This window comes from Canis lupus, chromosome 14, assembly GCF_048164855.1.
Source record: "Canis lupus baileyi chromosome 14, mCanLup2.hap1, whole genome shotgun sequence".
NCBI lineage: Eukaryota > Metazoa > Chordata > Mammalia > Carnivora > Canidae > Canis > Canis lupus.
The window spans coordinates 32,143,161-32,167,002 of NC_132851.1; the positions used below are offsets into that span (position 1 = coordinate 32,143,161).

The 23,842-nt window shown below is 39.5% G+C and overlaps 1 long non-coding RNA gene across 2 annotated transcripts in view; it reads left to right on the forward strand.

Annotated features, from left to right (window-relative positions):
- Nucleotides 1–202: 202 nt before the first annotated feature.
- The window catches only part of LOC140603873 (uncharacterized), a 33,276-nt gene continuing 9,636 nt past the window's right edge, over nucleotides 203–23,842 (forward strand). For both annotated transcript variants that reach the window (XR_012006852.1, XR_012006851.1), the window contains exons 1-3: nucleotides 203–345; nucleotides 2,932–3,106; nucleotides 7,982–8,123. This is a non-coding gene — a long non-coding RNA (uncharacterized lncRNA). The remainder of the gene's footprint in view (nucleotides 346–2,931; nucleotides 3,107–7,981; nucleotides 8,124–23,842) is intronic.

A 23,842-nucleotide genomic window follows, 5' to 3' on the forward strand; every position in this document is an offset into this window, starting at 1 on the left:
CTTGTTAGATTCATTTCTTGGTTGATTAGAGTCCATACTTCGGTCTCTTCAGTGAAGTGCCAGTGATGTGTTCCCGGAACCCTTTTATATCTGCAGACATATTTCACACCAACAGATGAATACCATCTTGGTTGGACATAGAATTATTGGTTCAGAATTCATTCTCTGAGCGACCTCACAATGTGATTCCATTATCTCTAATTTGGTGCTATGCAGGAGAAGTTCCATGCCAGTTTGATCCTTTTTTACCTTTGCAAATTATTTCTCTTTCTGTGTGGAAGCTTTCAATGTTTTCTTTGTATTCCCAAGATAAGAAAATGAAGAGCATTTTCAGACTTTGTCTTGGTATATGACTTCTTTATCCATCTTGCTTAGAATTGGTTGAGGCTTTCAGGATTCAGACTCAAGCCTTTCTTTAACTCAATGAATTTTTAATGTATTAACTGTTTTATTATAACCCATTCTCCATCTGTTCTTATTCTGTTCCCCTGGAAGCACCAGTATATGCAAATTAGCACCACCCTCATCTTATCTCATCTCTTATCTTTTCCCTCATAGTTCCCTTTCCTTAGTTTTTCTCATGATTTAAGATTTTTCTTCTATTAGGTGTTCCAGGTTCTAATGGTAACCACATTCTCCTTCAATTTCTGAGATTTTTAGTTTAAAAATATTATTATATACACTTGATCTTCATTGTTGATGGATTTTGTGTTTGTGAATTTGCTTACTTGCTAAAATGTATTTGCAACCCGAAAACCAATACTCATGGTGCTTTTGCAGTCATTTGCAGACACGTTCATAGTGGAGAAAAATTTGAGAAAGCCAACGTGCATGCCTCCAGCTGCCTTCTTACTAAAGCTCTCATACTACAAACAAATGTCTTTTTCACAGTCTATGTAGTGCCATATTTAACCACAAACTTTGTGGGTCTTTTTTTGTTGACTTTGTTATTTAAAATGGCCCCTAAGCACAGTGTGGTAGAGCTGTCTAATGTCCCTCAGTACAAAATGGCCATGACATGCTTTCCAGGGCAAATGCATGTGTTAGATAAGCTTCATTCAAACATGAGTTATAATGATGTTGGCCATGAGCTCAACAGATGAATCCATGATATGTACTAAACAAGGGGTCTTTAAACACAAACACACATGAAACAAAGGTATGTATTAATCAGTTGGTGAAACACTTTGACTAGAGGCTCACAGAAACCTATCCCTGTATTTCTTCCAGCAGCATGGCCCGGTATTTGCTAATTCAATATTCAGAGCAACTGTGTAAAACATCGACCGTGAATCATGAGAATTGCCTGTATCTGGCCCTGTGAAGTCTTTTTTTTTTTTTTTTCATGCTATATAATGTGATCTTAAGTGTTGATAATTTTGTCTCTTTAAGTTGCCTGTTATTCTCCAGTGTTTTTCTCTGGCTGTTAGGTCTCTTTTGACTAGATGTAAAATTTCCCTTCCCATTTAGTGGGGCTCAACTTCAGCCATAGGGTTCCTTAGCATTGACCTTCAAAGATAAGAAAGGTACCTTCGTCTCTGTCAGACTAATTATCAACAATATTTAGCTATAAAAAAGGACTTAGCCTACCTGTCAAGTTCCAATAAAGCTGCTCTGAAACCAGGGAGATCAACAGGTTTTTCCAAGAGTATTTTTTCCAGCCCCTGAATCTTTGAGGGGTAAGGATGTCCAAGGTCTCCATAGGTCCATACTCTTTGTAACGCTGCCATGTTTCTCTCCATTGATTTCCAGGCTCTCATTTGATCTAGGAGAACAGAGATCTTTAAGCGCCATTTCCTGTCTTGACTTCTGCATGCCCCCAAATCTTGCCAGCCCTCTGGAGTCTATGGACACCACATTCAGAGAGGTGGTTGGCAGTGGGAGTTGAGAAGGGGATGCAAATACATTATAAAGTTGCCATCTTTCTAGAATTGGATTCTAAAAAGTATTAAATGTTAGAAAATGCCACTAGATTTAATGAGCACAGTCTTTCTCTAGAAGTAAATTATTTGTAAGTCTTGAGCTTGAACTAAAATGCAACCACATCCACTCGACTCCACATTGTCACAAGAGACCTCTGTCCCACAGTGGTTGTTGTTTTCATGCACTGCTGTTCATAATGCATAGGCGGATTGGTTTATCTCTTTTTTTATTTTTTGGCAAGTTGCTTGCATCACATGGAGGCAGCTGAACTCTGTAATTATGAGCATGGAAGGGAAAGAATCTCCATAACTGCCATATGTTTTACCAACAATGCTTCAGATGAGGCTCGCCCATGAGATTTTGATCCTGCACTGTGATAACAATTCTATTATTTTACAGTCTATTATTTTCAAATGAAGAAAATGAATATACATTTTCTGGCCCACTAATTCTTGTTAACACACCAAAAATCAATAGCCTCTCCTATTGTACACATACTTTCTATTCAGGGTGACCCGTTTCAAGCAAATTCCCACTAACAGTTTTTTATCCACTTGGCTTTATCAGTTTTAACTGATATCAATGTGGGCTTACTTTGCCACCTGTTTCATAGTATATTTTTATATTTATTTTTATTCATAAAAGACTTTGTTTTAGAAAATGTTTGTTTCACTTAAACACGGTACTTATAACTCTTTACTTTTGTAAATTCTCTAATTTATGTGGCCCTAACCTCCATAACATGTATCTTTAATAGTTATATGCTGAACTTGAACATTTCAGAAACATTATTATATGTAGGCTAAATCTGAATTTTGTTAAATATTCATGATTTCTGTTGAAATGTATTCTGTTGGCTAAGTATTTGATACTGTAATAAGAGCACTGGATTTAAAAGCAAAAGGTTTAGGTTTAAATTTCTCTCCTGCTGAGAAGTTAGTTTGTTCTTTTTCTGTGTGACTCTAAGTACCTTACTTAACCTCTATGAACTTTGATCTTCCTTTTAAGTGAGGATGAAAGCACCAACTTTACAGAGTTCCCATACTGAGTGAAGGCTAAGAAAGTGGCTGACTCACCACAAATACTCAATGAAATGTTCGCTGAATTGGAAACCACAAGAAAATGTCTTCTACATATAACAAGTAATATAAATAATTTTAAGGAGAAAGTTTAATCCTCCTAAGTAAGTAAGCAAAGCTTCTGCACCATTTAAAGAAATCCATTTTGAGGCCAAAGTGTTAACTCACATCACCATTTTTATCCATAGTATTATGTCTGCTTTATTGCTATTTCAGGAAGACTTCTTAATTCATTTTCCTATTTCCTATAACTGTATTTATTCTAAATCATAAAATAGCTGTTCTTGAAAAATAGTCCTAGGGTTTAGATTTCTTGCTAAATTAGATTTCCTTCTGCCTCAAATTGGGGATACCTGGCTATATTTAAAAAAAAAAAAAAGCAGAAAAATTTCACCTGAGAATCAGGAGTCTGGGGAAAATATTGCAATACTGTATAATAGAGTATTAATGAAATATGTATATATCATTTGTAGGGCCAATTGGAAACAAATGGGACACCCAAAGCAGTAGTTGAACAGAGCTTAATAATATATCATTGTTTGTAGAGAGGTAGGCAGGGTGAAGAAACACACAAGGATAAAGAAGCATCCAGAGAAGCAACAGCAAGACCAAAGGGTTGTGAGAGAGCAGTATTACCAGAACTTGTCTGTGAAAGACAGCTTCCAGACAAGTTCTGTGGCCACAGGCAGAGAAATACAGCCACTGCCAAACCGTGGACCTGACCTGATGGAGGGGAGCATGGAGATTCTCTTGCCCTCTGATGTCCTTCCTTGGAAACAAATGCAACAGGGTAAAGGAGGATAAGAGAGCCAGGGTGAATCCCTCCTATGGGGCATGAAGCAGAGCACACTGAGAATGCAGTGAACGGCACAAGGAGAAACACTGGAGATAAATACCAAAGGCTTCTGAACACGGGAAATGTTCAGAATCGCCAAGCTGGAATGGGTGAAAGAATGACAGTATTTGGTGAGGGGAACAGGTGCTCTTATACTTTTCTATACTGCTGAAGGAGGATGGATTGATCCAACTTTTTCTGGGAAGCAGTTTAACAGTATATAGGAAAGATCTCAAAAATTTGCATTTCCTTAGACCTAAGTTTATCCTGGAAAAATCTATTCTAAAGAAACACTTGAAACATGGTCTAAGAAAATAATTGCACAGGTTCACAAACATGACTGTACAAGAAAGTTTATCTCACCAACCATTATAATAGCAAAACTTGAAAGATATCTAAATGTACAGTAATGAGGATTAGTTAATTACCATATGTGCATGTATATATATTTAATGTTCATAACTATATAAATTCTTTAATATATGTGTATATATATTTAATAGTGGCATTGATTGCAAACTCTGAGAAAGATACTGTAAATTAGCATTTATTTTCATAGAAAAAGACTCACAATATATTGCTAAATGTAAAAAAGTAGATTGACACAATATTCCTAGTTTGTAGATAAGCTGGAGTCAAAGATAAAGGCATTTCTCAAGCCCACAGTCAGAAAGAGAAGGAACTAAGGTTACAAACCAAACTTAGGCAATACCTTGGGCCATGTGCTTTCCACTTGCTCTACGAGTCACTGCCTTCCAGCAAGTTCTTTGTGACCCACCTTTGGGAAACAAGCTATACCCAAGATTACCTGAAAATTAAACAAAATTCTCTTGGGTGGGTGGGTAAGGTCTGTGGCGTCTCCTTGGCATCTGGTTCTGGTCTCAGTTGTTTCTCAACCTGTCTTAAACTGTGAGGAAGTTCTAGAAATATTTGGATCCCCATCATCCTGAAAGCATTTCAAAAATAAGAGATGTGGAAGAGAGTATGGGGAGGGGAGGGAGTAAAAAAGGAAAAGGAAGAGAGGAGGAGAGGGATTGGAGGGAAAGGAGAATCGGCCCATGTCAAGAGTTCTTTAAGCACCTGCCGCATACCAGTCCTGGTTAGGGGCACTGGTGACTGAAGCAGACATGCCTGGCCCCCTAGTCGAGTGGGCTAAGTTAACCCATAATAAAGTTGTAATCACTGTACTGGTTTGGAAGGGCTGCCAGAAAACAGCACCACAGAGTAAGTTGATTGAGCAGCAGGATTTGATTACCTCACGCTTCTGGAGGCTGCAAGCCTGAGATTAAGATGTCTGCAGGGCTTGTTTCCATGCCGCTCTTAGCTTCTGGTGTTTTGCTGGCAACCTGTGGTGTTCTTGGCTTGTAGAAGTGTTTCTCCCATCTCTGCCTTCATCTTCATGTGGCTTCTTTCTGAATCTGTGTCTATGTCCAAATTTCCCCTCCTTATAAGGACACCAGCCATACTGAATTAGGGTCCACCTGATGAAATCTATGTCCAAATAGGTCACTTTATGAAGTCCTGGGAGTTAGGGCTTCAACATGGAGATCTGGGGTGAGGGAGGGACATAATTCAATCCATAACAATCACGAATTGGGATCATTGGAGGGAACTCGGAGGGTCATTTATAAAGCCTCCTTGAAGAGATGGCATTGAAGTAAGCCCTGAAGGAGCTTTGGAAAGGCACAGAAGTACATTTTAGGCAGAAGGAAGAGCATATATAAAGGAGACTGCAGTCAGGAGAGATCTTGGCCTATTTAAGAAACTCTGAAAACAGGCAACTGGGATGGACCAGAGGGAGAACAGGAGAATGTTCCAGATGAGATCCTACTTGGTAGCCAGGGCCAGACCATTCTCAACTCTGGAAGCCACAATGAGAAGGGTTCATTTTCTTCAAAATGCAGCAAGGCCTTAAGTGCCAAGGCCTGATCAGGCACACCTACCTGGCTAATTTCATCCTCCTCCTGCTCTTACCCTGGGGCCTTGAGGCTGCCCTGGCTCCTTGCACTCCAGCAGCACAGCGACCCTGCTTTCTTACTGCCACCAGTTCAATCACTTCATGCCCCACTCAGTTCATCTCTGCAAGGGCTAGAATGGGACCTTATTTGTCTTGTTCCCCATTGTATATCTAATGGCCTTGCCTACTGCTGGCCTGAAGGAAGTGTTTAGTGGATTTGTATGAATTAAATTAAAAGACACTTCCCAGCCCTGGCTCTGGCTCTATGGATCAGTTTCCTTTCTCAGCCACCATTTCCTAAGCTATAAAACCCATTTTCTAAATAAAAGGGTTCTGTACTGGCCAATAGCTTATATTCTGGGTTCAGACTATTAGGTTCACACCCCAGCTCTGCCACATGTTTGGTATGAGATGTCATGGGGTTCCTCAACCCTTCTGTGTCATTGGGCTCTTCAGTGAAAGGGAGATGCTAATAGTACCTAACTTACAAGATTGTTCTGGAAATTAAGTGAATTAGTACACACAAATCACTTATATTGTGTCTTGTACATAGTTAAATTCTAAGAATCATCATTGTTATTAATGAAATTCCTCTTGGAAATCGAGTAGATTCATCTAAACCAGGTTGTATTCATAAATGACCAAGATAGAGTGGTTTAATAAGATACAACCTCTAATTATACAGATCAATTTGTTCATGAAATGATCTTGACATACATCCCCATACACTCTCCACAGACCCTCTTCCCTCCAAATTGGAGAGCTGTTCATTGAGATATCCCCACTCATGTGTGTGGGTCTGCCCTACACATATTTGTACTCTCAGTGGCAGATAGAAGACACCAATCCCAATAATGTTGTGGGTAATTGCTTCATTTTTACCAGTGGACTTTTTCAGTGGAAATACATCTTTTGGAAAATATACCTTCTCTTCTTTTTTTTTTTATTTTGAAAGAAATATTGAGTATGAATGTGTGAAGTTCAAGAACTGAAAGTTAAAAAGCCAGTACAGAGCTTTATTCTGATCATCCAAGTAATCTATAAACATGTATTGAAGACCAAGTGAATAATGATTATTTATCCCCGGACTGGAACACTCAACATTATTGGGTAGCTGTCCATCTATCAATGTGTCTATATTGATTTATTACCCACTTACCTATCCAGCTAGCTAGCTAGTGAGCTATCCTCTGCCTCATTCAACAAATGATTGAGGTATTAATCCACCTTTAGCTTTAAAGCCCTCCAGTGAAGAAAGTACTATTATTATCCATTTTACACATGAGAAAACAAAACCACCTGGAAATTAACTTTAATTTTTCACTTATTAAAATATTTATAAAATTTAGAAACAGGCACTGCAGAATGTTGATAAATATCTTTGTGAAGGCCTCCATGTGTATTTCTGAACTTCTGTGCAAAACCCCACACTCTGAATCTGCCAGAATATGATTGGTGATGGAGCTCTGCATACATGACCGGTCTATATCTCTGATATCCCATTAGCAACTCACGTGCAACTTGACAAGTTTGAATGATAGCAGGCTATGTTCGAAAGGATGGAAATTATATTGGAGAATTTCTCTTGTCCTCACTTTCCTAAAATCCTAATGATTATAGCTATCATTCTGGAGCCCCGGACACAAGTCCAGCTGGGAATAACAAATAAATTTCTGAAGCTGTAAATGAAAACTGGAGGCTGTGTGTTCGAAAGTAGGCTCCAAAGAAGTGGACAGTGGACTCCAATTAGTGCATCTGGTATACTTATGGAAATATATTTCTGTGTTCACCCTCATGCCTTGAAATAGCCCAGTCCTTGCCAACTGTGTCTCTCACACAGACTGCAATGGAGCACTGAGCCTCCCTCTACCTTCCTGCCTTACTGAGGCTGTACCTAAAGGCTATAGTTGGAGGCCAGAAGGATCTTCTCTGAGCCAAGTTAGCATAATATTAAACATGAGCCTGTGAGTGCCATTTCAGAAAGAAAAGCCACCATGCACCCATTTGCAAATCTGGGAAGTAGCTGGGTAAGAAACATGAAGACTAGAAGTGTCAAAGTATTTACTGAAACATGTTCCATCACGGTGTAGTTGCGGCTAAAATATGCTATTAAAATCATAGCTTCAGGAAGGCACCGATTCTGTTTTTGCTCAGCCACTTCTATTTTGAAATTGTCCTTTGGTGCAGCTTTCTTCTGCTGAATCCCTTGGGTGCGACTTCCTGCTGGGATACTGTGCAATACGGAGTCCATGACTATGTGCATGTGGAATGACCACGACTGAGAAGACAGTGAGGCAAGACCTTGTTCCCCCTTCCTCACACTTCCTGGGTAAGTTATTGCAGGATCAGGTGGTGACATGCTGGGATCACTGAGTACAGGTCGAGGATGTCCTCTGGAGACATAAGACAGCATCTGTTTTTCAGCAGTGTAACATTAATATCAGTGCAGCACAGAAAGGTCCCCAGTAGACTAAATTTTCCAGTTTCCACTCTGCATGGCAATTTGAAGCTCAAACTGACTCCTGGGACCGAATGAGCCCCTGGGGCTTGGATTTGTCATGAGGTAGGAGACACTTGCAGAGGAGAAAAGTAATGACCTTTTCATGACAGAAAATATGGAGTATGAAACAATTATATAAAAAGCAGATTTTTTCTTGGAAAGGTCTTATATTAAACACTCAAAATGAAACATGCCAATGGAGAGTTGGAGAGTTATGTTGACCACAGAACGTCTTGGCCCAGAAATAACCATCCATAGCTGAATAACATTCCTGTGTGTGTGTGTGTTTGTGTGTGTGTGTGTGTGTGCACATGCATGTGTTTATATACCAGATCTTCTTTATCCACTCACCTATTGATGGGCTGCTTCCAGTTTGGCTATTGTAAATAATGCTGCAATAAACATAGGGGTGCATGTATCCCTTCGAATTGGTACTTTCGTATTTTTTAGGTAAATAGTAGTGCATAAAATTAAAATAAAATATCCATTCATATGTCTTAAACTTATTTTTCCTTGTATTTATTTTGAAGAATTCCAAATTACTACTTGTTCTGTTCCTGCTATCCTGCTAAGTGGGAAGGGAGGGAAATTCAAAGCCATTAAATGACCCATATAATTTAATGGCTTTGAATTTCCCTCCCTCCCTTCCTTTATTTTTATTTTTTAAAAGATTTTATTTATTTATTCATGAGAGACACACACAGAGAGAGAGAGAGACAGAGACATAGGCAGAGGGAAAAGCAGGCTCCACGCAGGGAGCCCAATGTGGGACTTGATCCCAGGATTCCAGGATCATGCCCTGGGCCGAAGGCAGGCGCTAAACCACTGAGCCACCCAGGGATCCCTCCTTCCTTCCTTTAATAAGTTTTTACAATCTTCAGTTCAGCAGGAATTCCGCCAAGAGGAATAGATAAAAAAGCACAACACATTTCCCATACTCTGGAAGAATAGTTTAGTATTTATTCAATACCATCAGTATAGTTAAGTACTTTATGTACAATATTCCAAAATATTCTTCCCAACTATGCAATATTAGTAGTGTTATTTCTGATTTTAAAGATGAGAAGATTGAGAATGGGTGAACTGGTGGGATTTATTCACTTGGCTAGGAGAGATGGATACAGGGGCCTACCTGAAATCTGCCCTGAACCCTGTGCCTTGCCAAGACACTTATGCTGTTTGACTCCCACCTGAGCCCAACTGTGTATGGGCAAGAAACTGGCAAAGTGCTAAGAGCAGTGGGGAGGATGACCAGGAGAAGGCTACTCTACTTGGGAGGATCAGGAAATACTTAATTAGAAAATACATGAATTGAATAAAGTCAACCTGTAAAGGTCCTCTCACCACAAACATCCATGTGCACTGAGTTGGACTCTTGATAGTTGCTCAATTTGTTAGATTAATTGGATTTGCTCAAATAACAACAACCTAAATGAGGGGAGCATTAATGTGCTTGGTGCTCTACAGAAGGTTTGGTGATGATGGACCATCCCTGTCTATATGGATCATGATTCATAAACCACATGTGCAGGGACCTTGTGATCCTCTGAAGAAAGCCAGTATATGAAATCAAAGTATGATTATGGCCAATCACTGTCTCATCAGGCAACATAAACTTGTGATTGTTTTTCCCTACATGCAGTTCGTGACAATTCTTATGGCTAGGGATCTACGTTTTATTGCCCATAAATCTTGTATATTGTACTAGTTGGAAGCTAAAGCTACCATAAGTTAAAAAACAATAGCCCCACAGACCCTGCCAATTAGAATTTCTTTAATGTTTAGGGGCCATTAAGTGGCAGAAAGACATCACTATGGAGTCATTATACTTCCAACATTCGGACTTAAATGGCAAGTGTTTGGGGCCATTATGGATCAATTCTTCAAAAAGATTGAGAGCCAGCTTCATACTGAAGGGCATGGATTATTAAGTTATCATAGGAATAGGGTATTAAATGGATATGTGAACACACTCCCTTCATGTCATCATCCTCATTAATTCAAAAATGTATATTTCCTTAGCAAGTATAAAAAAAAGTACAGGGTGCTATAAGAAGGGGACCTTCTTGAGATTTGAGGGGCTGCCAATTATCATGGAAAAATGCAAGCCTAGCGTTGTCATTTCAGTTTCTCAAGAGACGCCTGATGTGCAGATTTTTATACAAAATTACCAAATTAAAATTTCAAAAAGTTTACGATATCTTGAAGGTCACAAATCTAGTCACAGTCCAGGTGTCCCCTACGCTCTCTCTTTTTACAATCTCTGCCTTTAAATCTAGGATAATGTCTTCTTGGAAAGGAAAAGATCAGAACAGAAGATCAGGAAAAGGTATCAAGCATCTGGGTCAAATTCAGATTCAAAGGAGAAAATTCAGGAGCTTGGATAAACCAGACCAAGGACAAGAATTTGGCATCATTTTATGTTTATGACTTTCTGAGTCATTTTTATATCCTTGGAAGGGGCAGAGGAACAGTAGTTCCCTGTTTGGGCTTTGGGGTCAAACAGACCTGAATCTTAGATGAGTTTCTGAAGCTCCCTGATCTTTAATTTGTTAGCCTTAAACCAATAATACATCTATCTCATGGGGTTACAGGAGGAGTAAATGAGATCATTCACCTCAAGCACCTATCACAATGCTCAAAGTGTGGTAAGGACAGAACGAATGGCAGCCAATAACAACTGTTCTTGTATCTCATTAATTTAACTTGATAATTCCAATGAGTTAGCAACTTACCCAACATCACAATAAGTAAGAGAAGAATCAGCATTTGAGCTCAGATCTGTCTGCTGCTTCTTTTTTAAAGATTTATTTATTTGAGACAGAGAGTGATAGAGATAGCAGTGGGAGGGGCAGTGGGAGAGGAACAAACAGACTCTATGCTGAGTGTGGAGCCAGATGTGGGGCTCAATCCCATGCCTCTGAGATCATGACCTGCGCCAAAATCAAAGAGTCTGACACTCTACTGACAGAGCCACCCAGGAACCCACTGTCTGCTTCAAGTTGGTTAGCTTCTCCTGATTGACTCACTGTCTAGGATACCTCCACCTGCCACAACATCCTGGTGAACATCAGGGCACGTCATGGTGATTGGGCACAGAGACTCTCTAAGACCCCAGGTTCTCTGTGGACTTTACATTCACCCACAGAAAGTCCCTCTGGGTAACATAAGTCTTTCATTTCATGTGAGCTACTCCCTTGGCAGGAATCACATTATAGCTGTGTCACTTCACATCACGTTTCCTCATGAGGATGGTAGACTCACTAAAAGAAGGAGTTTAGATCGTACGTATGATACCGTCTTCTCTCATAGGACCTAATACGCACGACCATTATGCAGATCCCATATCCACCATTCTGAAACCCAAAGAGTTCTAAAAGCTGTATTTTTAAAAGTTCATTTGATAGGGAGACCAAAGCCGACTTTTACTATTTTTTTTAGATTATTTATTTATTCATGAGAGACACACAGAGAGAGAGAGGCAGTCCTACTGATTTAACCATTGGTAGGTTCCCTGCAGGAAGCCCGATGTGGGACTCGATCCCAGGACCCCGGGATCATGCCCTGAGCCAAAGGCAGACACTCAACTGCTGAGCCACCCAGGTGTCCCTGACCTTTACTAATTTAGGGGAAAAACTTGACCTGAATTATTGAGAGGCCATGTATGATCTTCATTGATCCCATGTAGAATATTAATACGTTTTTGTGCAGATATATTAATAATTTTGAATAGTGGGTTTAGTCCAAATGTGTCAGTTCCATTATATTACCAGCCACCCTGTGTATGTGCCACCAGTGGGGGATCTACTGGCAGCTAAAGAGGCTTAGACTTCAGGGCTTTTTTTCTTTTGAAGATTTTATTTGTTTACTCATGAGAGACAGAGAGAAAGAGAGAGGGAGAGACACAGTCAGAGGGAGAAGCAGGCTCCATGCAGGGGAGCCCGACGTGGGACTCGATCCTGGGTCTCCAGGATCACGCCCTGGGCTGAAGGCGGCGCTAAACCGCTGAGCCACCCGGGCTGTCTGACTTCAGGGCTTTTGTCCCCGATATTGTATTCAAAATTTAGAATCTTTTACTTGAAGAAGTTCCCCAAATTGCATAAGCTTCAGCCCTGCAAGGGATCAGCCCTAGTACACTACATCAGTTTTGTAAAATTTGAAAAGTTTTCAATCTTCAATCAAACTTCCTACTTGAAGGATTATGGGTTTGTGCAGTTGGAAAAAGAAGAGCAAGTCAGGAAGACAGAAAGAAAATAAGATATGACGGAAGGGAAGAAAGAAGGTAGATATATCTGGTTCATTTTGGGTAAGAAAATGCTCTAATAAATAGGCTCTCAAACTCCATAGCTGAAGACACAACACAACACAGCACAGTACAAGTAGTTGATGTGATGCTCTGTTAAGTGTCCAAGGTGGAAGTTCATGGTTAGGCCCAGCTTTGCTCCACCAGATCGTGAAGGGACTCAGGCTGTGGTCAGGCTGTGGTCATTACCATGTGGTGCCCAGGGTTTCCCTCATCAGCACCCTCCCAGGACATGAGGAGGTAGGAAAGCAAGAAGTGAACATGGGAAATGTTTTTCTTTTTTCTGTACTTTGTTTTTCCTGAGGGCCAGGCCTAGAAGAGGTGCATTATCTTTCTGCTGACACTTCACTGCCTATAACTTGGTCTGATGGCCATAGGTAGACAGTCTCACTGCAAGGGACACACAGTGTGGCTGTGACTTGGGAAGAAGAAGGGAACAGACTTTGGTGGAAGAGAAATAATCTCTGTCACCCCAACCTATTCTCCAAATGAGGCTCTACAGACAATATATGACTCACTACCTCTCATAGTCTGAGAGTCCAGGCCAGCATTCTGGTGTCTCTTATCCTAGACCCCTGACCAATGGTTAAATCAGCAGGACATATAAAAACAGAGCTGATGAAAAAGAACATCAGCCAGTGATGCTTGGAATGTTCTTAAAGTCCGTACTGGTATACTGACCCAACAGAGTAGTTTCTTCCCTTATTTGATAATTTTCCAATCCTGACTTTGTAATGAATGAATGAATGAATGAATGAATGAACACAGGCCTCTTCTGTGGGCCCAGGGGTTGAAGTATGGAAGAAAGCTAGAATCTGAGCCTCGTAATAATGATTATGATAATATTGACTAGCCAGTCAGCCAGCTTTGGACTAGCAAGTCTGCTTACCAAGCAACAGAGTATGTGATACCACTGTGATCTTCATCCAAGTCCTCCAACGTAGGTACACGGCCTAACTTGCAAATGAAGACATTGAGGTTCTAGGGGGACATGGACACCATTGACTACACAGCAAGAGTCCAGTTCTTCTGACATCATGGACAGCAGCCATTTCGCGCTATCACATGTCCTTGTGTTTTGACCCAAGCAAGAAACCCACAAAATATAGCTTCTGGAGCAAGAGTCACATGCAGTGGGCCTTTCTGGGCTTCTCTTTGCATCCAGTGGGCCTATCCCAAACAGGAGCAGAATATACCAGTGGAAGAGGACATTTCAGAGCCAGGTCTGAGCCCAGAATTTAGAAAAAAATACATTTTTCCAGTGTTTGCTTTGCCAAGCTCTGTGCTGCATGAGTGGGACAGAGCAGGAGTCAGGAACTCTGGCCCATCGACCATCTCTGGCCCTGCTACCTGTTTGGTTAAATAAAGTTTATTGAACATACAGCCACATTCATTTGTTTACCTACTTCCCATGGCTGTGTTTGCAGCACAACAGCACAATGGAACAGCTACAACAGAGGCTGTATGGCCCTCAAAAATCTAAAATTATTTACCATCAAGACTTCTACAAAAAAAAACCCAGTGGATTTCTGAGGGCAATGACTAGCAGAGTAGTCAGAGAAACAGTGAACAACTGTCCTTGAAGGGAAGCCTGACAACAGAAATACGACCAGGACACAGAAGTGGAGCACGGGAGGGAAAGTTATGTAGCGCTGTCTCTATGAGGGAAAGAGGGGCGGTGGCCTTCCACAAAGAAACAATGAGTGACATCTGGGTGGCACAGTGAAAGACCGACAGTAGTCCTCATAGTGGGAGGACACTGCAGGCATTGGGAGCAGCTCACACAAAAGTGTTGAAGCAAGAATCAAATTGCTTTAGTGGGAGCATCCTCTTCAGCAACAGAGATGAGATTCAGAGAAGACTCGCCTACAGTGAGTCAGACGAGTGATGCGCATTGTCCCGTGCAATCCTGAGAACACACCTGCTGGGCAAGGCTTACCCCCCATTTTACAAAAGAGGGGGCCAGAATGAAAAGAAATCCAGTAACACACCTCTGTTCTCAGAATAAGAGGTGGCTTTTTCCCAGGCTCCCAAAGTCTCTGCCTGGCCCTCTGCCACACAGCCAGGCAAATCACCTCCACCAGGGCCACCTAGCCTTGCCCCGGCCCCCGCCAGCCGGTGGCCATGCCTTCTCACCTGTTTGGGTGGGAGCACCATGGTGGAGGGGAGCATGCCAGCGGCGCAGGGAGTGGCGGGGAGGGACCTCTCCAGGCCAGTGCAGCAGCTGTCACGACCACTTTAACTCCTGTAATGTTGAGGCGGGCTCTCTTCCGTGTGGGGGAATAAGCCTGGATTGATATGGGCAGTGGCCAGTGACCATTAATCACAATGAAAAGCAGCCACAGTCACAAATTCAAGGAGAGCTCATCTTCCCTGCACTCCCGTCATCCCTTCACCTTATTTCGCCGAGGAGCACTGCATCCGAAGTCTGCAATCAACCCAGGCCCCAGGCAGCTGAGGGAATCTGAACAGGTTTGATTATAATCCACTTCACCTTCACACTCCGATCCGCAGTGAGAATGTGCGAAGGAGCAATGCCTAATCTTATTACATTAATGCATATTTAAAGGACCATCAAGGGAGAGAGACAGTGTCTAAAGCAATGGGCAGAGGTGATAAAATTATTTTTGAAAAGCTTAGCTCATTTGAGCTTTGAAAATCAACTGATTGTCTGAAAATCTTTGCAATCACCTTGGTGAGACAGGATACAATGGTTTCTTTTTCCGCAAAAAGAAAAAAAAAAGAGGTCATCATGGCAACTTTTGAAGAAGAGCCATGTCTTATGTATTTTATTTTTTTATTATGGTAAAATACACACAACATAAAGTTTAATATTTTAGATATTTTTTAGGGTACAGTCAGTGGCATTAAACGTATTCCTATTGTAGCACATCCACCTGTCTCCAGAACTTTTTTCATCTTCCCAAACTGAAACTCTGTCCCCACTAAAGGAGAACTCCCCATTCTTCCCTCTCTCAGATTCTGACAAACAAGATCTGCCTTCTGTCTCAGACTCTGATTTCTCCTACTACCTCCCATAAGTGGAATCATAGAGTGTTTGTCCTTTTGTAGCTATTTCCCTTAGCATAATGTTCTCAAGAATCATCTATCTATGCTGTTGTGTGTATCAGAATTCTCTTCCTTTGTAGCCTGAATAATATTCCGTTGTATGCATATATCACATTTCATTTATACACTCACCTGTCCACGGACAAAGGGGCTGCTTCCACTTTTTGGCTAATATGAATATTGCAGCCATTAACGTGGATGTATAAATATCAGATTCCTTGCTTTCAATTCCTTGGATCATATATCCATAATTTCTGAAGAAGCAGAATTTCTGAATCATATGATGATATTTTAATTTTTTGAAAAACCTCTACACTCTTTTCCATAGTAGCTGCACCATTTTGCATTCCCATCATCAGTGCACAAGACTCAGTTTTCTCTACATCCTCACCAGTGCTTGCTATTTTCCATTTTTTTTGACAAAAGTCATTCCAAGTGGTATCTCGCTATGGTTTGGTTTGCATTTCCCTAGTGATTAGTGACAATGAGCATCTTTTCTCATACATAGTCGGCCATTTGTGTGTCTTGAGACTTACTCAAGTTTACTCAAGTTTTTTTTTGCCCATTTTTAAATTGGATCATTTAGGGTTTTGTTGTTGCATCATGACATGGAGGAACAAAGTTTGGGCCAGCTGCATCACTCTCAAGTGTGAGAGACACAGCAGGAGAATCTAAATTACCAAAGGCATCAGTAGTGTTATTCTTTAGGATCTTGGACCATTTGCACGGGGAAAAGGAAGTGCATCAAAAGCTGAGAGATCCTGCTGATCTGGAAAGAGAACCACACTTTAGGAAGAAGAGATGATGTTCTGCTTCGCCCTTGAGGAGAAAGAACTGTTCTGAGATGTAGTTAGCCTGATGGAGGGAATCATCATTCTGCAATCCACATGCCCAGATCCCTGAACTATCCTAGCTGAACACGCCTCCAGCCTTGGTGATCAGATAACCTGGGATTTTGAGTCTCTGCCAAGGTTTTGAAGACATTTTTACGGAAGCTTAAATGAGTATCTGCTTCAAGGAATTTTGCTCTGCTATGTTCATTTTCTTTTTTTTTTTTTTCTATGTTCATTTTCTTTTCTCAATTCATTGGGGTTTCTCTGACCAGTCTCATCAACCCTGAACTGTCAACTGGCTTTACAAAGAACTGATGAATTCTTCCATTTATTCTTAGACCTATAGCTCATTTTCTATAGTTTTCTAACATGTCAGGGCAAGACTCATGCTTTTATTTGCTTGGGAAATTTCTCCGCTATCTCTAAAAGGTCTCTTCCCTCTAGAATTCATTTCCTGTAAGGTTCCCCTTCATTTTCCTGAGTGAGTCCATTCATTCACTTAAGCTTCTGCTAAAACATTTAAACCTCACCATAACCTTTGGATTTTGTAATTTCCAAAGATACATTCTTCCTTTGGAAAATTTTTCTATGATCCTTAGGAACATTTTTTATTTTGTCTTTTCTAGCTAGCAATATTTATTTGTTTACTTTCTTCTATTTTTTGTAATAAAATTGTATTATAATGTTATATTAAATAACAAATTTTATTATATTAAGTTTTGTCATCTATTATAAAGTTGGATTTGAGCAATGAGGAAGTCAGACGTAGCTGCCCATACTACTGGATCTCTGTAAAGTTCCGGACACCTGAGCCTGGATCTAGACAATGCTGTATCCCTGTGTGTCTCCCAAACCCTTGTGTGGCATTTCCAAGATGATCCAAAGATTAAGCATTGTTATCGACAGGCTCTTCATGCATCTGCAGCTTGCTCAGAAACAGACTGACCAGCTTTAATTTCCTAGAACTAAGAATTTCCTCAGAATGAGGGACTTTCAGTGCTAAAATCAGGAAAGTCCAGGCAACTTGAGATGAATTGGTCATCTCAACTCAAATCCAAGCCCACACCTGGCCACCAGGACCAATCAGCAGGTGAAAGTTTCAAGATAAGGGGCAGGAATTACAAAGCACAGCTTTTTTTTTTTTAACATTTTCAAGGTATACCTAGAAACTGGAAATAATTTTGACAAGGTCTGAGGTAAATGAGTGATGTTGTACATGAATGGAGCTGACACATCTTTGTCACCCTGTGTAAATTCCTGGGTCACTGTGAAATGTTCAGACAAAGGGCATTCTCCTTGGTCCACTTGATCCCCTAGGAAACCAGGATCCTTGATAAAGGGTGGGAATGGTTACAAAGAGGACTCACATGTACTGCGAGCCTTTAAACCAGGCGGTCATACCACTCGCTCTGCTTCCCACTTCACAGGAGCCCACACCAGTCTCCTGAGAATATGGATAGGACATTCCCTCCATCTGACGTGGCTCCCTCCCACACCAAAGATTAAGCCCCCGAACATTTAGTACAAGATGGCATAGCTGAGCAACTTGAGACCCTATAGAAAGATGCCAGGTTAGAGTAGTAGAGATTGAGTGGGTACAGGAGCATAAGATAATAGTGAAGCTCACTAAATAAGACAAAACATACATATTGCTCAGTGCTTACATAAAAACGAACATTTTACAATGTACTTTCATTTACCATCCTTTGCTCATTTGTTTCAATGAGATGCTTGTGAATAATTTTATATATTTTCAAAAATGTACATATGAAGAACCATTTTACACCGTTTTCTTGATCACCACATCAGGATAATTGTGATCTGGAGTTGCAATCACCGTGGCGACATTTTTGTGTTTCAGAACAAAAATTAGGCAGAAATAACTCAGTGTGTCTGCACCTGAATGTCCCTAAATCACCTAGAATTTAAGAGATTCTTTACTTCCCAAATAGTCTGATCCTCCATTGCATAGCTCCTATAGCAGCAGGTCCAAGGTGTGTGTGTGTGTGTGTGTGTGTGTGTGTGTGCGCGCGCGCGTGCACCTGCACACAAGTGAGTCTCTTCATTTCCTGAGCTAGTACGGGCTACTTTTCATGCTCCCTGCTCTCACTTTGCTCCCAGGCACTGTGTGAGCTAATGTTCTTCCATCTTCCTTCATTTCCTTATAAAGCCCTGGCAAAGAGTTCTGGTTTGTAACAGACTTTCACCGAACACTTGGGAGCAATGGAGGTGAGATTATTTCAAACTAGATTGCATTCAGCTATGAGAAAAAGATCTATATTACTCATCTGCTCAAGGGTGTCAGGGCTAAAGTTTGTATAAATCTCTCAGCCTTTCCCTCATGATCACAAGATAACTCAAGCCTTCGCATTGAGGAAGGAAAAGGGAGGAATGAGGGAAGCAGAGAAAGAAAGAATAGTTTCTGTAATTAGGGAAGCAAAAAATTTTCTCCAAAATGTTTAGCAAACATCTGCTTCTGTTCTGCTTTCTGAACCACGGCCTCTAGACGTGTAAGTCTTTAATTCCCCAGACTCTACAGTAGAGGAAGGAGAGGAATAAAATAAAATGTTGGAAGGAATATTGAGTAACCCCCTCTCCAGGATCTGCCTTGGAAAGTAGCTCACTGGTCATGGTCCTTACTCTGGAGTCCGCTTTGTGTAAAATTGTTACAGCTCTGTCATCTTTCTTTTGATTAGTGTTTGTGTGGTATATCTTTTTCCACTCCTTTATTTTTAAAATATCTATGACTTATACTTCAGGTGGGTTTCTCATAGACAATATTAGATGAGTCTCATGTGTTATCTACCCTACCAATTTGTCTTTTAATTGACATATTTAGACCATTAACATTTAAAGTGATTATCGATATAGCTGCATTAATATTTATCATATTTGTTACTGTGTTTTATTTATTGTCCTTTTTCTTTTCTTAAAAATCATCCTCTTTTGCTGCCTTCCCTAATTTTAACTGAGCATTTTATATAATTTCATTTCCCATCCCTTCTTAGCGTGTCAATTTTACTTAAAAAAATTTTTGTTTAGTGACTTTACCAGAGTTTGTAGTATACATTCACAACTATTCTGTCAACTTTCAAATTACACTATACCACTTCACTGGTAGTGCAGACACTTAGAATATTCCCAATCTCTCACTACTTTTTCTTATTGCATTGCTGTCCTTAACTCCATTTATCTATAAGCTACAGTCACCCAACACATTGCCAATATTCTTATTTTGAACAGTTATCTACTACATCAATAAAGAAAAAGAAAAGATTTTATTTTACCTTTTCTTATGGACTGAATTGTGTCTCTTCAAAATTCACATGTTAAAGTCTGAGCCCACAGTCACTTAGAATGTGACTGTATTTGATGGAAGGGTCTTCAAAGAGGTAACTGTCTTAAAATGAGGTCATTACGGTCAACCTTAATCCAAAAGACTGGTGTCCTTATAAGAAGAGAAATTAGAACACACATACACACACACACATATGCAGAGGTAAGATGTGAAGACGGGGAGAAGATAGCCACCTACAAGCTAAGGAAATATTTCCCCACAGAAATAATCTTGCCAACACCTTGAGGTCAGACTTCTAGCCTTTGGAACTGAGAGGAAATACATTTCTGTTAAGTCGCTCAATATTTTGTTATAGGAGTCTTAAAAACCAGTATCTCCATATATTCCTCTAAGGTTCTTCTCTTCTTTATGTAGATTTTAGCTTCTGAGCTACATCACTTTCCTTCTCTTTGAAGAGCTTCTTTCAAGATTTTTTGCAAGACAGACCTACTGCCCACAAATCATCTCGATTTTTGTTTGAGAAAGTCTTTGTTTTTCCTTTACTTTGAAGGGTGATGTTGTTTTATACAGAGTTTTAGGTTTGTTTGTTTTTTTCTCTTTCAACACTTTAAATATTTAACTTCACTCTCCTCTCACTTGCATGGTTTCTGAAGAGAAGATGGATGAAATTCTTATCTTGCTCTTCTGTAAGTAAGGTGGACTTATTTCCTTCCAGCTTCTTTTTTTCTCCAACTTTCTATTGTGGTAAAATATACATAATAGAAAATCTACCTTCTTAACCATTTTTAAGTAGATTCATAATGATGTGCAACCATTATCGTCATCCATCCCCAGAACTCTTCATTTTGTAAAACTGAATTCTATACTAATTAATTCCATACCAATTCCATACCAATTCTATACCAATTCTATGCCAATTAAATTCTATACCAATTAAACAATAATTCTATACCAATTAAACAATAATTCCCCCTCCTCTGGCAACCACCATTCTACTTTCCATTTCTATGATTTTGATTACTCTAACTACCTCATAGAAGTGGAATCATATAGTATTTGTCTTTTTGTGACTGGCATATTTCACTTAATATCATGTCCTCATGACTCATCCATGTTATAGCATCTGTCAGAGTTTCTTTCTTTTTTAAGGATGAATAATAGTTCATTGTATGTATATACCATATTTTGTTTATCCAGTCATCTGTCAATGGACCCTTGGGCTGCTTCCACCTTCTGGCTACTGTGAATAGTGCTGCTATGAACATGGGTGTGCAAATATAGGATTGAGTCCTTGCTTTCAACCCTTCTATATGTCCACCCAGAAATGAAACTACTGAATCATATGGTAATTCTACTTTTAACTCTTTGAGGAAACTTCCACACTGTTTTCTACAGTGACTGCACCATTTTTCATTTCTACCACCAGGGCACAAAGATTCCAATTTCTCCATATCTTCACCAACATTTGTTATTTTCTATTATTTTGATAGCACTCATCCAAATGGGTGTGAGGTGGTCTCATTATAGTTCTAATTTTCATTTTCCTAATGATTAGTAATTTTGAGCATTTTTCATGTGCTTATAGCCCACTGTGTATTGTCTTTGGAGAAATGTCTGTTCAAGTCCTTTGCTCATTTTCAAATCAGGTTATTCATTTTTTGTTTTGAGTTTTAGGTGTTCTTTATATATTCTGGATATTAATCCCTTATCAGATGTATGATTTGAAAATATATTTTCCATTCTGTGGGTTGCCTTTTTATTCTGTTGATAATATATTTTGATGCATAATTTCAAAAAAATTTAATGAAGTCCAATTCATCTTTTTTTTCCTTCTGTTTCCTATGATTTCGGTGTCATATCTAGGAAATTTTTGTCAGATACAATGTAGTGAAGCATTTTCTCCACATTTTCTTAAAGTTTTATAAAAATTTTATAGTTTTAGGTCTTGTATTTAGGTCTTGATTCATTTTGAATTAATTTTTGTATATGGCTTTAGGTAAGCACCTAACTTTATTCTTTGCTATATGCATATGCAGTTTCCCAAAACCATTGTTGAAAAGAGTTTCCTTTCTCCATTGAAATATCTTGGCACCCTTATCAAAATTCATTTCACCATACAAGTGATGGTTTATTTTTACGATCTTTATTATTTCTCATTGGTCTATGTGTCTATCTTTATGCCAGTACCATACTTTTTTTTGTAACTGTTGTTTTGCAGTAAGTTTTGAAATAAAGAAGTGTGTAAATCCTACAGATTTTTTCTTTTTCAAGATTGCTTTGGCTATTTGCAGCCCCTTGAGATTCCATCTGAATTTTAGTATGGATTTTTCTGTTTCTAAAAAAGTAATTCGGTTTTTAAAATGAGTTTGTTTGTTTGTTTGTTTATTCATTCATTCACAAGAGACTCAGACAGAGGTAGAGACAGGAAGAGGGAGAAGCAAGCTCCCTGCAGGGGAGAAATACCAGGACCCTGGGATCAGGACCTGAGCCAAAGGCAGATGCTCAACCATTGAGCCACCCAAGTGCCCCAGTAACTAGGTTTTAATAGAGGTTACATTGAATCTGTAGATCTCTTTGGATAGTAATACACGTTAACATTATTAAATTTTCCAGTCCATGAACATAAGATGCGGTTCCATTTGTTTATGCCTTTTTAAATTTCTATCAGCAATGTTTTATATAATTTTCATTATGCTAGTCTTTTGCCTCCTTCATTAATTTCTAAGCATTTTATTCTTTGGTGCTATTCTAATTGGAATTATTTTGATAATTTAGTTTTCGGTTGTTCATTGTTATGGTCTAGAAATGCAAGTGATTTGTGCATCTTAATTTTGAATCTTGCTACTTTGCTGAATTGATTTACTAGTTCTAGTAGGATTTTTGTGGGATATTTAGGGATTTCTACATATAAGATCACATTATACATGAGCAGACATAATTTTACTTCTTCCTTTCCAATTAGGATGACTTTCTTTTTCCTATCTAATTGCTCTGGCTAGAACATCCAGTACTATGTTAAATAGGTCAGTTCAGCTTTAGTAAAATTCTACTGAGTTAAACTTTGATAAAACAGTTTCCCCTAAGAATAACTTTATTAAGGATAAAAGAAATCTCTGGGCAGATTTCAAATGTTTACTTTTCCTTTCCCTCTGCTGGAAGCATGAGGGGATTTTTTCTCCAAAATTCACCCTGAGAGTCTAGTGAAACTCTTGGAAGTAAAACTTATTAAAGTATGAGTCCCTGCTAAGGCTGCCCCCACCCTCCATTTTCTGTCAAGCTAGTCTATGCAGAGCCTCCAGCAAATCAACAAATAGCTGAAAGTGTCCCCAGTGATACTGGCTCCTGCTGTGGGCTTCTGCTCCCAGTAAGTCTCAATTCTCTGTATTTACCTTTTGATTTCTCTTATTTTGGTGATAGCAGATTGCCTTGGGACCTCAATTCTCTGATGAATCTAAGAAAAGTTGTTGATTTTCAGGTTTTTTGGCTTTTACCTTGTTGTGAGGATGGCAATGATAACTTTGAAGGTCTTCATGTGTCAGACTAGGAACTGCAATTCCCTGTGTGTGTTCTAATTGTGTTAAGAAAATCTGAATATTAGTTCAATTATTTTCTTAAATATAATAAGGCTGCATTAATAGCATTAGTTTGGAGTAAATTAATCAAAGCCTCCTTGTGAATTTGAGTTGTGAGTATGGAGCTTAATTACAAATGACTTGTCCTCACATTGGTCTCTTGGCTGACAGGTGCAGAGGGAGTGAAACAGGTTTCTCTGGACATGCAGTTGGGTGAAACTAGGCTCAAATTTTAGCTCTGCACTTTTGATGTGATCCAATTTCTCTGGTCATTCTGCTGGCATGTAGTTTAGCTCAAGTATCAGTTTATAGGTTTATAGGCAAAAGGAGTCTTTAGAGCCCTAAGCAGAAGCTTAGTATCCCTCAAGGAGGGAAGGAGTGAGCACAGGACCTGACACAAGAAAGACACTTAATAAATACCTGTGGAAGTGAGGGTGTCTACTTTACTCACCGTATTTAAATGTGCTTTACTC